General features: G+C 32.4%; 1 protein-coding gene across 2 annotated transcripts in view; it reads right to left on the reverse strand.

Moving 5' to 3' along the window:
• LOC149423948 (monocarboxylate transporter 1) overlaps positions 1-16,163 on the reverse strand; it is a 127,130-nt gene extending 110,967 nt beyond the window's left edge. For both annotated transcript variants that reach the window (XM_089631871.1, XM_089631870.1), the window contains exon 1: positions 15,535-16,163. The gene's annotated coding sequence lies outside the window, so the exon portion shown is untranslated. The remainder of the gene's footprint in view (positions 1-15,534) is intronic.
• Between the last annotated feature and the right edge of the window lie 580 nt (positions 16,164-16,743).

The following is a 16,743-nucleotide window of genomic DNA, read 5'->3' on the forward strand; positions in this document are numbered from 1 at the left end:
TATATACGACAAATTTGTATTCCGACATAAATCGGTCGTTTGTGATACAAATTTACGCCCATCAAAATGTTTTTGTCAATTATTTTATATTGTATCATATTCATCCATTAACCTACAAATAATTGCCAAAGTTGCCTCTAAAATCATGAAAAATCTAATTCTTTAATGGCCCATTTTATATTATTTAAAATACAAATAAATAAATTAGCACATATCCGTATTAAATATTTGCTATATATTTTGATTAAAATAAATATTATTCAGTTTGGCTGTGTGTTTTGGCTTCAAATCCCAATTTATATTTTTATGAAAAAGGCCGCATTTGTCCGTGTGATCAAACAGCATAATAAAATCGATTGAAAAACGAAACTTAATAAAAAATAAAAATAATTCAGCGATCCAAGCTTAGATACATATATACATCTATATCATAGACAGAAGTATCAATTTTCATATCCCCACAACACATACATATAATAATAATGTGTTCTCACTAGAATCTTCCGTGCTGAGGATTTCATTTACATATTTTTTAAAATTTAGTGGTATGGAAAATGTAAATAAATTATAAATTTATTAAATATTGTTGTTTATGAAATAATTATAAATATTAGGTGGCGTTTTGTTCAGTTAAGTGGTTACGGTTTCAGTCTGTATTTGGTGTCAATTTGGTGTTTCTGATCTCCCTATGTTTTGTATTCAGCTTTTCATCTGAGATGTAAATGTTAAAATATTGTGTGTTTTGAATGAGAGTGGTATTTCGTTGTAGAGTTTGGTACCATGGAAAAGGAAGCTTTTTGCCCAAACTTTGTATTTGTAGTTGATTGTTACATTAATACTTAGTTACATTTTTTGCCCAAATGTTGTATTTGTAGTTGCTTATTACATTAATAGTTAGTTGCATTTTTTGCCCAAATGTTGTATTTGTAATTGCTTGTTACATGAGTATTTAGTTGCATTATTTTCTTTCTCGAATACTCTCTCGAAGAAGGATGTTGGGATTTCATCATCCGTTAGTTCCCAGCATGGATTGAGAAGTAAACTAATTAGGTGTTACTTTTTCTACGGCTTATTCTCGTATCAACGTTTTTGTATATTTCTAAGAATAAATTCTGCTTCAATGCCGGCAATCTGTTGCTAATACCTGCAATTTGTACAAGTGATTTTAATTAGGTACAAATTTAAATATAATAGACATCTGCCGGTACAGTTCTTTTTAAGAATCTACGCACTCATTGGTTTTTGCTCGAAGGCAACACGAAAAGTACAATGCTCTCCAAAACCCATAATTTTAGAAATAACGCACGTGAAAATTATTATTTTACTAACTAAATTATTATTAAATAAATCAATAACTTTATTTACCACTAAATTCGCTTCATTTATTTAAACCGACCGGTTTCGCTTAGAACAAACATCATCAGGTTACATATTAAACTAATAAAAATACGTTGTTTGTGATTATCTTTATGAAGTGAGATAAAATAAAAAATAGAATAATGAAAAAATATATACATGGGAAATCGTACAAGAGTCCCAACTGCTCCCAACCGTCTGGAACCAGAGAGACTATGGCATCCACAATTGCGGTATGTTGTGAGGCTGAAGGTAGTAACAGAGAGAAAGAGACAGATAATGGGTTACTATATTATATCTACCCGTCAACTGAAGGGTAGATTTAGGGATAGAGTTTATGGAAAATATACCTATAATGTAGGGCTAAATAACTAGTTGTAATGACCATTTGTATGGAGAATGTGAGTATCAGTAAAGTAACAGTTCTTTTTAATTTACTTTACAGGCTAACAATGTGCGACTGAATAATTAGTTGTTGAAAAAGATTTTTAATAATTTTCTAATTGTGTCGAAAAAAATACCGAAAATAGTAAATCTCCTTCCCGAAGAACACTTTTCACGTAGAAAATGTACTGAATTATTATTTTACATTAAAAATGTCAAACAAGAACCCTTCAAGAATCATTGATTTTGGTAATTACAGAATTTAGAAGAAAAGTTACCTTATTTCTGTAAAGCTTGTGAAACTTGTGGGGGTAATTAGATTTTTTATCTGCATATAATCAAGATATTTCTACGTTGTATACAGTACAGGCAGGAATCGAACCTGAAATCACTCGTCTCGAAATGCTAAGTCAAACGAAAAGTCCACATATTTAACGTAGACCACACAATGTATTGTGATGACATTATTTATAAACAAAATTTTAAAATTTAAACTCGACGTAAACTCTCGTATAACTGAAAAACTTACTAAATAATAACTTTCGGTTACGAAGCAATTTTCGTTGGTTTTCCCTAATGCACCCGTCTAGACGTTGCATGCTTTTATGGCGTGCATGAACCCTTGCACTTGCCAACGTTAAGCAGGAAATAACACCGAAAGCGAAAATACAGACTAGTACTGGGTAAAAAAACTGTGGGAAGTTTCTCTATTCATTCAACAAACCATTCTGGAAATCAATAGTATCAAGATCAGAGGTTTTCTTTGATTATCCCGTGCCAAAAATCTTTTCACGTTAACAGTCGGATTTATAGTCTTTCGTTACTTTATTAAAGAACCAGAGCGCATACCAGATCGGTTAGTGTTCTTTCGGAGTGTCAGAACCTAAAGCATGGAATGGACTGCCACATGATTTTAGAATGATCACAGATTCTATAGAATCACGAGCTAAATTAATAACTCACCTTTTTAGACAGTCATATCGATAAGGTCAGAAACTTTTCACCTGCAAAGTCCACGACATTGCAATTAAGTAAATGTTTAAAGAATGTAAACAACCATTATTTTCAAATGTAAACTGAATTTTTATGCTTTTTATGATTATTTCATAAAAATTCTCCAGTCCTAAAGGGTCCTAAATTCTCCAGTATTTTAAGATAAATATCAACTCTACTTTTGCCACTAATCTTATAATAAATGTAATATTAATGGCAGTTAAAATAGCAAAGGTAAAATCAATGTCCACTGATTTTACTAGTCTCTCACCCGGGCGACACTGAGAATAAATTTAATCGATTTATCGTAAACGTGAGCCAAAAAAGAATCCAATCTTTTATTTTGCTAATTTCCAAGATGCTGTTTATTCTATGCTTTATAGGTGAGTATTTCCAAATTAATTATCAATTAGAATTGAAGTTAACACAGTTGTGTTAGTGTAATCTGTGTATAGTTCGGGGACGAATAATAATTGTGCATTGAATATTTAAAATTGGCAATTTTTACTTATATATTTACATATTTTGAACTAGCTTTACCCCGCCACGCGTTGCTGTGGCTTAGTATATTTGTGAGGATAGAGAAACAAGAGCACGTGTTGCCTTTACGTCCAAAATATGTAGCTGTTTTTTAAAAAAAAATAATGTTTATCCAACAGATGGCGCTGTTTTTCAAAAAGCTTATTTTTACCTGTCACAGATGACATCTATATAATATAGGCATATATAAACACAACGTATTCGAATGAAGTGTTGTGTCAAAATTTTAAAGGAATCGGCGAAGAACTTTAGGAGATTTATAATTTTGAACAAACGAACATTTACATTTATAGTTATATAAATAGATTATTACAGATGTTCTCACTTTGGTGAGAACAAACCCACCAAGGATGCATAATAACTCCAAAATATATTATACATAGTAACATAATTATTAAAAATATAAATTAAATAAAAACTCAGAAAGATGACAAATTATGCATACCATAATTATCCCGACAATTTGTACCCCTAGTCAAAAAATTTGCATTTTTGAGTTAATATTGAACACATTATTTATCTCTAAACGAGCTGCACAAAATCTGAAGACAGAAAATACCACACACTTTCTTCGATTTCTTTCCCAGCTTTTAGACTTCGAATCCAATCCGAGGACAGTTTTCTGGACTGTGGAAATAATTTTACTGCGATCGTCTGCTGATTATTGTGACCAAATGAATAAGTGAGCGAACCTGTTTCTTACCAAATGATAAATAGATAAAATTAGTTTTTTTCAAAAATATTTCGATTTTTTTCATTATTCTATTTTTCTATTTATTTTTAATGTTCGTTTTTCACACGAGGGGCAGAGTTTTCAGCCTTTATGGACAGCACGCCTCTGCCGAGAAGAAACCTCTACTTAATCCTTGTCTCTCATGATCACAGTCATAACTCAAGCTTAACGGCAGTAAAGAATTGATAATTTAATTGGTAAAGTCATATATATTACAATGTTTTATAATGCAGGGACTTTATCAAACTGCAATCATCATAAAACACTTGCACCGCTACATGACTTTTATTACGTGGATAAATTAATAACGGATAAAGACTCTTCTCCTAACTTATCGATTATAAATAATAGGAAGAGAGATTTAATCCGTCACACCAATACCTTAGTTGTATTTTTATGGCTCCTGGATAACTGAACACAATTAAAATTCAACACACCTTTAAAGGTGACATGATGTCATTAAAAGCGAAGAAATAACTAACTTTTAAACCTAACCAACAAAAACATGTTAATGTAAAAACAATACAAGAGACCCAACTTCTCCCAACCGTCTGGATACAGTGAGACTATGGCATTCCTAAGCAGGGTATGTTGTGAGGCTGAAGGTAGATGGGAGGGGAAAGATATTTATTTCTTTCATTTAAACGCCCATAAGGCTTTGACATACAATGCAATTATGTTTTTTAAATACAATAACAATAAAGAGTTTACATAATATGTGAGAATATACAGATTACATAAAATATAAGATTTAACAATGCATAGGTTAACAAAATATAGCTAACATGAAACAAGAGTTTACGAAACGTAGGTAACATGAAGTTTAAGTAAATGAAATAAAAATATATGATCTGCGAATATCCTCCAAATCAATTGAATAAAAAAGGATGAAATTGTTGTTCACATTAGCCAATAAACTATGTAACTTTAATTAATTAATTAACAATCTCTATTACGCAAGATTAGGACAAGAATCGACAAAAAGTCTAATAGAAAAACATTTAGTTGAGTATTACAATATTAAACCATGTATCACAGTATTAAGTCAAGTATTATAACATTAAACCAAGTATTATAATATTAAACTAAGTATTACAATATTAAGTCAAGTATTATAATATTAAACAAAGTACTATAATATTAAGTCAAGTACTATAATATTAAACTAAGTATTATAATATTTTTTTTTTTTTTTATTTAAACGTATTTTGTAGAGTAGTAGAAATAGTTCTCACATAATCCGTTTAATGTTTGCCAAGTTCATATTTGACATACAGATTTAATAATAATGTGTTTATAGGCTGATAGACATTCAGTACCGTTAGTGTTCACGCAATATTTATTCCCTGCACTGTGTAGTCGGTTCATTATGGGGCGAGGAAGGTGGGGAAATACTCACCAAACACGGCTAAAGCCATATCAAGCATCGTTTCAATTCTGAATGGAATAAATGTCCTTATTTATTTCATGTTTTCAAAAGGAACAAGAAAATATTTCGCTAAGAAAATATTGAAATTGAATGATATTTTGAGTTGAAATGGTTAAACGCTGATCTAGAAATTCGCCACCGAGAGTTCTGTAAAAACTTAAAACGGTATTCGTTTGGTAAATTTATAGTGGCTTATAAAAAAGCAACAAACATTCGACATTTTTGGCGATGAAAACTGAGATTGTGTTTATAAATACCAAATCGGCAGCGACATGCCGTGACTAAATGCAAGATTTTTAATGTCTATATTTGTAACTGCCCATTCAAAATGTCTATATTTGTAACTGCCCATTCAATCTCTAGGCGCTTTTTATTATAAAAGATTATTTTATTAAAAAAGAAAACCTGTCTTCTGGTAGGTATATAAATCTATCAGTGAACAGTAAATATTGCAAATAATCTCTCCGCGTAAGTTTAGTATGCAATTAACGAAGGCTGAAGTAAGTCACTCTACTAATAATGCAAATGGATGCAAACATTAATTTCAGCAACCAGGTCAGGTCATTTTAACTGCTCTGTTTTTTTATTGGCAATTTAAACTCTTGCAATATGCAAATATTTATCTATGCCAAGGCTGTTGATGAACATAACAATAAAATGAAAATGTATGAATTCGTCATTCTGCGCATTTTTTTAATGTAAAAAGTTTTTAAAATATTGTCTTTTCTCAGTTTTTCAGCATCCGGGATAGTAACAGTGGCGTAGCTACCACAAAATCAGACTGGGTGGCTACAAACGCGAAAAAATACATAATAATAACAAATAAAACAATAATACTAGTAATACAGGTCAAAGTAGTATCAAAATGCATGAAATAAATGACAAATTCAGTCAATTCTTGAAATTTTGGTCTTACATTCATCTTGTCATTCATTAGTGAAGAGTCCTGAAGAGTCTTCTAGGGGGAGGGAGAGGGGGGATTTTTTTAAGTACATGTTTATAATCTAGTGAGGTATCGCTTGGGTGGAAGGAAAATGTTTTTATTTAATAATATTTTACATTCTGAAAAAAGCTCCTGCAGCCCATTATTTGCCGTCAGTCTCTTCTGTTTTAATACGAATACATAGACGTTAGTTCTTCGCAAACCTTGCCTTTGAGGAACAATGTGTGTGCCGAATTCAAATGGTACAATTATTCAGATATATATTTTTTATTTAGATCTGATGTCTCCCCAAAACTAGATCAGTGGTACAAACTAAATTTCGTGCGGTTCAACTTTTATACCTTATGTTGGCACGCAAAACAAAGTGAGTACAAGTGGCAGTATTTCTGCAAATCGATTAATGATGTAAAAAAATGTTCATAACTGGTTTCATCATACATTATTTGGTTCCCTCCCCCTAAAGAGATTGAGTTATCGAACTTTCTAAAAGTGATTGGTAACCTCTCTGCCAAGAAATTTGCATAAATGTAGTTCGCTTAAATTAGCATTAGCCTAACTTTAATAAAACCATATTTATCACTTTGGTTTTAGTTTAATTAATAAAATATGTTTAAAACATTTTAATTTTCCTAGATCTAGGTTAGGTTAGGATGAAAACCATGGGCAAACTGGTTTCGAAGACCATCAAGACCTCACAACATACCCCAAGGGGCTCCCTATTTACTATGGGCTGAAATATCCAATAAATAGAAACTAATTATGTTTGTGTTTTGACGAAATGTTGCGTGCTGTATCTATTCAATATTTAGGCCATCTTTCGTCGAGTTTCATGCGTTGAAACGTTAATTCCATTCTCCGCAGTTTTTCAAAGAAACCGATGCAATTTCCTACGTGACCACGACCACGTACAGTTATCAATGTCAGGAACCTGTGGAAAGCCACGTACTCACAATCCAACCCCAATCGGTGAGTATTCTCTTCAGGGTATCGATTCTCCAATCCAGGACACTCGCAATCGCCGTGGAAAGTACCTACATTGGTCGACATTTTTATTGCATGGGTCTCGTCGAATAATATACATACGCCAAACGTCAAACGTCATTCTAGATTGACTTCCTCGAGAATCGAGGCCCAGCTAACACTTGGCAGCTCTAGTATTCATAAATACTTACAATTATTGCAATAAGGATATATTATTATGAAGTATGATGAATTCAGTCATTTTAAGTTCATTTAGTAGAATAATATAGTAGTTTCTATAATATATATAGTTTTATTGGTAGATTATAATATGCAATGGTTAACCCTTAAATGCATACTGTTGTAAAACTGCAACATATCGTTCAAACCACCTTTAACTCTTTGGTGTATACTTAATGCATGCCGTTTTAGAATTATCAAGTTTACGGTAATATATTTTATCGAGTGGCATGACCTTTTTTTTCTTTCGCGAATGTCAAATGTCACTTTTTCTTCAACAAAGTGAAGATTCTCGAAAATTGGTTGGAGGTTAGAATTACAGTTTGGTTTTGCTGTTTTTATTTTGATTTTCTTAGGTAAGTAGATACAATAATACAATACTTATATGTAATAACTCGTATTTTTCCGGTACACTTATTAGTTTTAAGAATTTTTTTAGGTTTTTTTTTTTTTTTCATACGTAAATTGTTCATATTATTTTTTATTAAATACATGGTGTTGTAAATTTGCAACAATTTTTTTTTAATCAAATATCATTAAAAAATTACAAATAAAATAAATTCTTTATATTTCCTTGCATATGCATGTAAATATCTACAAAATATATTTTTTTCCAGAAAATTTAATAAATCATGCATTTAAGGGTTAAATAAATAAAAAAATCAACCCGTGAAAAGGGACCAGCTTAGAAGTTTTTAATAAATCAAAACCAAAACGTCATTAGAAATTATAAATTTGTAAGTAGTTAAATACCTACCTACTTAATTACACCACCATGTATTTTGTGTAGCATTATTTTTAAATATTTTAAGTAAGGAATTATAACGTCACTATCTCAATTGAAATTATTTTGAGAACTTTCTTTAGGCAGGTAGGTAACATAATATTTATTATTCCGATTTGACAGCTCGTAGAAGGAGCCACGCTCATGCGAACTGTGGCGGATAAAAAGCAGTACCAACATGGTCACCATCTTGACACGGAAACAGAACGTACAAACAAATTTACAAACAGGCTAAATGGAAAACGTTCGAGTAATACAAAACTTCGCTACGGATTTTGAATTAGATGATGTTACAATAATACCTAGTTGTAAAACTCGCTGCATTTCTTCATACCGCATTACTATGTATTATGAAGTTAGGCCCTTTACAATTATGTTTATACAGTGCGCTAACTTCAGGAGGTGATTCTACATTATGGTAGAAGTAAAAAAGATAAATATCTTTTTCCGAAATTCGTAAATTTATTTTCCCATAATAAATATTTATTCATGGATTAATATTTATTTTTCCATACGAAATACAAACAATCCAACCTTTGAACCTAAAAACTAACTTAAAATGGCAAGAGGAAAAGTCATTTTTATTTTTTACTTCAACTATCATGTAGAATCCGTATTACCCTGGACACCCTCTATTATGCGAAAAGGTTCCATGTTTATTTTGTTTTATATTTAAAATATTGGTAAAAAGGCTATAGATATTGTGTTTATGATTGTGACGTGAACGTGTTCGGTATTGTGAATTTCGCGGGTATTTTTGATGATTTGTTGATGAAAACGACAAAGACAAATGACAGATTCTTCATGTGATATATGGTTATGTTCAAGATTTCAAATTCCAAAGTATTATTTCTCATACGGGTCCCGATATAATTTCCATATGGGGATCGGTATGAAAAAAAGCATCTTATAAAACGTCCATTAGGTATCTCCAAATTGGATAATGTTGTAAAGATGAGGGAGTTGCTGTTGTTGTTGAGGTATTAAATTTCAAGGCATGACTGTCTTAGAAAACAAAGAACAAAGGAAGTCATTCACCTAAATCGTAATTACCGGTCAACTTTGGGTAAAACTTGCCACAAAAAATTAGAGAAAGGTTCACTTTCAAACAAAGGAACATAATTCAGAAAAAAATATTATAAAGCTCTTTGTTATGGAGAAGATACCCTAGAAGCAGTGACTACAACTCAAAGCATAAAAAAATGTTTTTTAAGGGAACTAATGGTGTAAAAATCTACCTGCAAAATCTTGTTTTTACTAAGTTAAGAAACAAAATTAATTTGAAAATACCTATGCAGGCAATGACGTTACAATTCATCTAGACTTGTCGTTGTCTCACAAAAATAAGATGAAATGTGGCAAGTAAGGAACTCATGTTTCTAATAAAATCTTCGTTCAAACGTTTTAGATATATGACAAAGACAGACATCAAAATAATATATGTCGTGTGTATGAGCGAAATAAACGATAGGATCGGACGGTGTTTTTTTATTTTAAAAGTTTCGTCAAATAAATTTTACATCAGCAGTATGAAGCAGATAACAATACACGTTTACTATTTTATACTAAAAGTAATACGGAATTCTATATGAGATGACCTACTGTCCTAGGTTTCCTTCTATACTTATGTGTTTCTAAGTTCGCTATCTCACTTTCTCCAGTGGCTGAAAATGTTTGGGAAACAATCGAAATAATTGTATTTTTATAATAATAAATAATTTGTGTGGATTTACGAAAGCTGTTATTTCTTGGCTTTTTCTTGTGTTTGCCATGAAATGCAAAGTTTTTAAACTTTTTATGAAATTGAAAAAAAGTACGACAATTGACGTTTATTTTGCTTGCCACTTTGAGAAACTTATTTGTCCAAATGTACTTGTTTGTCTATTCTTACGTTAAATATATATTATATGTTTATCTTGACTAAGAAACCATTGGTTTCGAAACATGTCGTATATTTTGATTAAATAGTAGTGAACACGAATTTATTTATTTACATTAAGATAATGACAAGTCGTGGCTTGAACATTTGAACAAGGTTTCGATAAAAGTTCTAGAATTGATTCGTACAATAGAAATAAACATAATTATTAGCATAACGACTGACAAAAATCATTCGTTTTTACAAGTCTGGACATTCTTGGACAAACGAGAATGGGATACTTAATAATTAGTATGTAGAGTATTGATTAAGTATCAACAATTCATTATTTCCGAGTCTACGGAAAGGAATATTGAAGTAGATGAATTATACTACAAAGGTGAGTCTAATTTTGAAAATGCAAATTAGATCAGTCTTTTCTGAAGTTTTTTTGAAGAATGCTGGCTGGAAATAGTTCCACGCGTGCGTAGGTCTTCGCGATGTAGGTGAATGAATGGAGCTGTAATAATAATAAATAAATAATAATAATTGGATGACTTGTATAGCGCCGTTTTTGTGCAAAATCAAACTTATACTTATAATACATTTCTACAGTGATCTATGTTATTACTTAACTATATATGGAGAAAATATACAGTACAATGTAATGCCACGCGATTCGTTCTGCGCTGCGTACGAGGGCCATCGGTCCAGCTCGTCAGCGCTAGGTCGTGGCACTATTTCCAGCCTTAAAGTTTGTGTTTTCATTATCACCATATTTTTCAGAATCAAAACGTTATTTTAAAAGCTTTAGCGGTGTTTAGTGATCAGATCTAAATAGCCAGGTTCTTCCCAACCTTCCTCTCCCCCATCTCCTTCCCTCGGAGATGCCAAGTCTCTCTAACTCCGAGCAGTCAATAATAATAATCCAGTTTTTTTTTATATCCCTGTCCCAAAACGTTAGGCGCCCCTTTAACTCGCAAAAAACGGGTGCATCTCTATTGTGGGGCTTCTTTGTTACTGGGCCCTGAGCATATTGATCATGACATCCACCGCTATCCCCGTCTCTCTCTTGCCCACAGACATTTCCGTCTAGTTCACTGTTGGCATGCTGGACCGTGTGTCGTCACCTCTTCTGTAATTGGCCCAGCGAGCGCAGAGCGCGTGGTTACAGTGGAAATTTCCATGCTTTGAAGAAGTGGGGTACACCTACTTTCAATAGCTTCAGGGGTTCGCAACATCATATATTTGAATTAAATAACTTCTTTTAAAAGTTTTTTTTTGTGAAATTGTATCACCGGAGTGGCACTCTGCAAAGGCATAAAACGCCTGAAAACACTTTTCATTATTATTTTCAAAATACTTAAATATATAAATAATTGGTTGTGTTGTTTCAATCTCTCATCACGTTTGATGACCATCAAAGATATTGGAAGAACGAGATATGCTATGTTGGCCGCCGGACCGTAGCCCGAGTACTACCTAATTAGGGTACTTTAAACGGTATCGGGACGTGTACGCACAGAAATCTGTTCTATGTATTAGTGCGGATACCTTAGCGCAAGCGAAGGTGTGCAGTAGTATTGGTGAACAAAACCGGCGACACTCGGCAAAACAATTCCACTCAGTACGAACTGCGCATAGCACATCTCGTTCTTCTAATATCTTTGATGACCATGAAATGTAATGAGATTCTTGGTCCATTTCAGCATTTTTTAGTGTAATTGTGATACAGCTGTCAAGCATATGTTCTAAATAGTCTTCGTGGATATGATAAAATTCGAAAAAAGTAAATTTAAAAATACATTATGTCAAAAAATAAAAAAAATAAATTGTAATTTTTTTTTCAGTAGCCAAAATTTATTGGAAAGGTATCTGTAAATAATGTAAAACAAAGTCACTATCCGCGTCTGTGCGCTTAATTCTTCTAAACTACGCAACGGATGTTGACATATTTTTGATAATTTAGAGAATTTCTTCTGGAAAGTTTATTTATATACCAAATGCATATTATTTTTATAGAAAGTAGAGAAGTCTCCAAGCAACACCGGGTAGACGTAAGCAAGCGTAAAGTAAATGTATTTATTTGCAGAAATTTTAAAAATTAAAGGGTTTTTTGCAGTTACGATAGGTAGATACCTACGTTTTTATTGTTTAGGAAGGACGCTCGGTTTTCGGTTTGATGTATGGAGTTCGAATTCCAAAGCAGGTGCCAAATTGTTCATTCCCATTTCGAGATAAGGAAATTTTGTAAATAAGTCTGTAAGTACTGCAACTATTTTTGTATGAGAGATATATATTTAAATGGGCTTCTAATGTAATAACATTACTTTTAGACACTTGTCATCTCTAGCTAAAATCATAATTCTATTTCCTCATAGTAAAAACCACGTTCGTTTGTGGTTTCCTTTGTCATCGAAAGTAACTTTCCGTTCGGTCAAACTCGTTTCAATCTTGAAAAAACATTCTAACATTGTGCGACGTTGTGACCGGCACCACTCCATTGATTAAATCAGTGCTCTGAATCAAACTAAACCAACCGGGACGCCGTTCCGGTTCGGCAAATCCATCGTACTGTTCTTCTTCGTGAAAAAACACCGCTTCAGCATGGAATGTTTTGAAAATATTATGTTGTAAATAACAGCTGTTGATGTCCTGATTACTTTTGACTATTTTTGGTAGTTATTGCAACAAAAAAGACATATTAAATAGTAAGTTAAATTTAAAACTAATCAACTAACCGTCATGCGGTTTTGCAGAAGAGGTTGACAGAGGGGTCGAACCTCCGTGTTGAACTCTGTGTTGGCGCACATAGTTCTAACATCGTCACAATTAATAATAATATTTGATGATGATGATGATTTGTATAACATTTTTGTGAAAAATCACCTCAAGGGCCCTGTACAAATACGTAATATATTTCAACATTTTTGTATGTACTCTTCTGTTATTCCGACTCTGCATGACCCGAAGAAAGTATTTGATTCAATTAAACAATGTATTTTTTTCGGGTGATCTTCTTTGAATACTAATTTTCGCGTGATATTATTAATTACAATCTTATCTTGGCACTCTTTTCTATCTAAAAATATAATTATTCATCGAAATAAGTAGTGGGAGTTCCGGTTGGTAAAATTGTTGATTACGAGCACTTGATATAAGATGGGCAGAAACTTTAATTTTTACTGCGGGTAAGTATTAATCCTATGCACATGTATAATGAAGCATGTGGACACTGTACGGTTTTTAAATGCAGCAAAAATGTCTTTTGCCAAAACACGTGCTCCCGTATTCATAATTATTAAAAACGCACGTGAATAATCTAACTAATAATATACTTTTCTATCCATGGCAGCCATTCGAAGCCAGGAGCTTTTTAACAGAGCAGTAGAAACGAAGCTCTCATCGACGTGTTTTCCCTTTCTGGCCATGGCGGCCATTATCTGCACATTTTTGAGGTTGTTATTGGCTAGAAAAAGGCGCTGGGAGCGTTTCAATAGAGCAATAGAAAATAACACAACGCACAAGTGCCGTATTTGAAATTTCACGCGAAAATAATACTTTGAAAGCAGCATTAATTTTTCTATATCGGAGAACGTTCCTACAGAAAATATTCACATTGAAAAAATTATTATATTTTGGCAATTTCCACAAATAAATTTAATGCTATCCGAGGAATTTAATTTATTTCACAACTTGTTGCACTATGTTGTCATGTATTGAATTCGATATATTTATTCTTATTACGTGTTTCAATTGCTTTAAAATTTGCCAATAGTTGCTTTGATCGGTATTTTGGCAGAACATTGTGAAGCACCTTGGCATAAGCAGTGTCGTAGCGATAATCGGGTAACCTTCAAAGTAATTTTTTTTCGTTATGGAATTAACTACACCGCAGGCAATCATTTTTGCGCAGAATAATATGACCCCACCGTCGAGATTGATTTAACTTGTTTTCAACATGCATCAAGTGCAGTTCATAAAATAATACCATTCCTATAATAAGAAAAAAAAATTACCCACGGCGATTTTTTCAGAAATATTTTGCTTATCATGTTGTATTACGTTCTTGGTGATTAGTGAAATTATGCCATCTTCGTCAAAATGGTCAACTTATCATAAATAATCCAAATATTTTTATCCAAACGTTATCACAAATCATTTTAATTTGTGCGTTTTTTTTTGACAATATACTTACCTATCTCACTTTCACTTTTCTAAAATATTATACATATATTAGATGAAATTTTAAGAAAGACATGGTAGAATAAATTTTAGGTCTAGGTCTGAATTCACACAAAACAGTTCGGTGAGGACCCCGGGGGCACCTGCCCAATAGATTATCCGCGCGTTACGCCACTAACTGGGCAAACAAGAATCAAGTAGGTAAATAGATAACAATTATCAATAAGTTCTTTAGATAATACTAAAGGGTGGAGTCTCTATTTAAACACCGATTTGCAATACCTGTGTGCTACACAAACTACTATCTACGTAGATAAATTATATAAAGATTTTAATTAAAAAATGTAAAAGATTATTTACACCTCATAAGGTTATTTATTTTTATGTTATCGCTAAATTACCGCTTACGAAATGATCGGTTAGAGCCCACCACATTTTTTTAGGGTTAGGTTCACATAATATTTATGGTTAGATTTGAAAATTAGCTGAAGAAAATTGTTTTCTTAATTTGCTAATAAATTAATGCTATAGTGAAATTCTTACCTAACCTAACCATAAAAATATGTGGTAGACTATAACATACAAATACCAAATCAAGCAGAGTAGAACCCCATTTTATTCACGTACTTGCAGGTTATCGCCCACCACATATTTTTTAGGCTAAGTTAGTTCAGCTTAGTTTCAATTCGGTAAAGTTATCTAATTATCCAACCTAATTTATGGTAGACGATAACCCACAAGTACTCAATTACTCAAGTGGGACCCTATTGGATTAAAGTACTTGTTTACACTACTTATTTTGTAAGTTTAGGTTAGGTTAGGAATTTGGCTAATCTTCCAACCTAAAAAATATGTGGTGGGTCATAAAATTATATTTCAGTTGATAATTTAAATAATCTGTAAGTTGCTCCCAAGGAGTAATATATAATATGTTTAAAGATAATTTAATTTACTCCAAATTCAAGTACAAAATATAGTAAATAAATTTATGAGAAGAGTAACTTGGGCCATTTAGACATATATATTTCAATTTGCTTTTCAGAAGCCGAAGTTACATATAAATAAATTATTATATTGTGCAATAGAAAAATTGCTTAAAAATTAATTGTCAATATTAAAGGGAACTCACCTATTTCATGAAACTAGATGAACACAAAAATCCACGAATAATGGAAAAGATATAGCTACAATTTATTAGCCATGAACTTAAAATGTTAGTTGGCACCGACTTTACTCACAAATTGGCACTTAATACTTGAGAAGTAATAACAACAATAACGAGATTCTAAATTCAAAATACAACTTCAACTGTACGGACAAAAGAAAGGATAATTCAAATTTTCAAAATTAGTACGAAAACAAAGATTTACAATGCCCGTTTCTGCGCAGACGCACGCGGACGAATACAGTCACTCGAATATATTTTTGCAACTGCAATGGCCAGCTTTCACGTTTGTCAAAATCACATGACTAATTTGCAATGTGTTGGTAGAGGGGAAACGCACACTCCTTTCCTTGCTACTAGAACCGTAGTACAGCGAACCAAAGAACGAATCTCTTCGAGAATCGAGTGCGCGAACTTCACTGTGATCAATAGACAACAATAATGGCGGCAACGTTTCACAACATAACTGTGTCACCATCGTTGCTTCTTGCTTCTTCGTTTCAGGTGACGTTATCTTTGACTGAGTCCATGTTGTGGCTAGGTTTGACACTGGCGATGGATTCTGAGATGGATGAAGCGGTGTTGTGAGGTGAAATAGTGCCCGATAGAATGAGTTGTGCGGCCATTGCCGAGCGCGAAACGTCAGATAGCGGAAGAAGCAAGGGACTGTTTGGGAACAGAGTGAGGGGTACGCACCCATTGGGTTACGAACAGTTAGAAATATACTTACAACAAATCTACTTTATAAATGCCTATGCCTTTATAATATTCTCATCTTCATCAATTGATTCGTAATAATAATAATAACATGGCATTTATATAGCGCAGATTTATAAAAACTTAAAAACGGTCATTTAGTATTAGTGGTCAAGTTCTTAAAATTATTCCTACAGTGTGCCTTTCCTAATACAGATATAACACTTAATATACTGTTTATACAAAGTGATGACAAAACTTAGAATAACAATAACAGTAGGAATGGACAAAACAATAACATTAAAACTAAAACATAATATAAAGCAGGAGGTAGTTTTTGCTCAGAAATTAGAATTTTCTGAGCATTTTAAAAAGGTACAATAAGGAGGCAACCGAAACCAAACAATTACCGGAATTTTGAGAAAATGGCCTATTATAAACTATTGAAAAGAACTTAAGATTTATGGATGGTAAGAT

The sequence above is a fragment of the Hesperophylax consimilis genome, chromosome 5, assembly GCF_061612785.1.
Source record: "Hesperophylax consimilis isolate HC1 chromosome 5, BYU_Hcon_1.0, whole genome shotgun sequence".
Classification (NCBI taxonomy): Eukaryota; Metazoa; Arthropoda; class Insecta; order Trichoptera; family Limnephilidae; genus Hesperophylax; species Hesperophylax consimilis.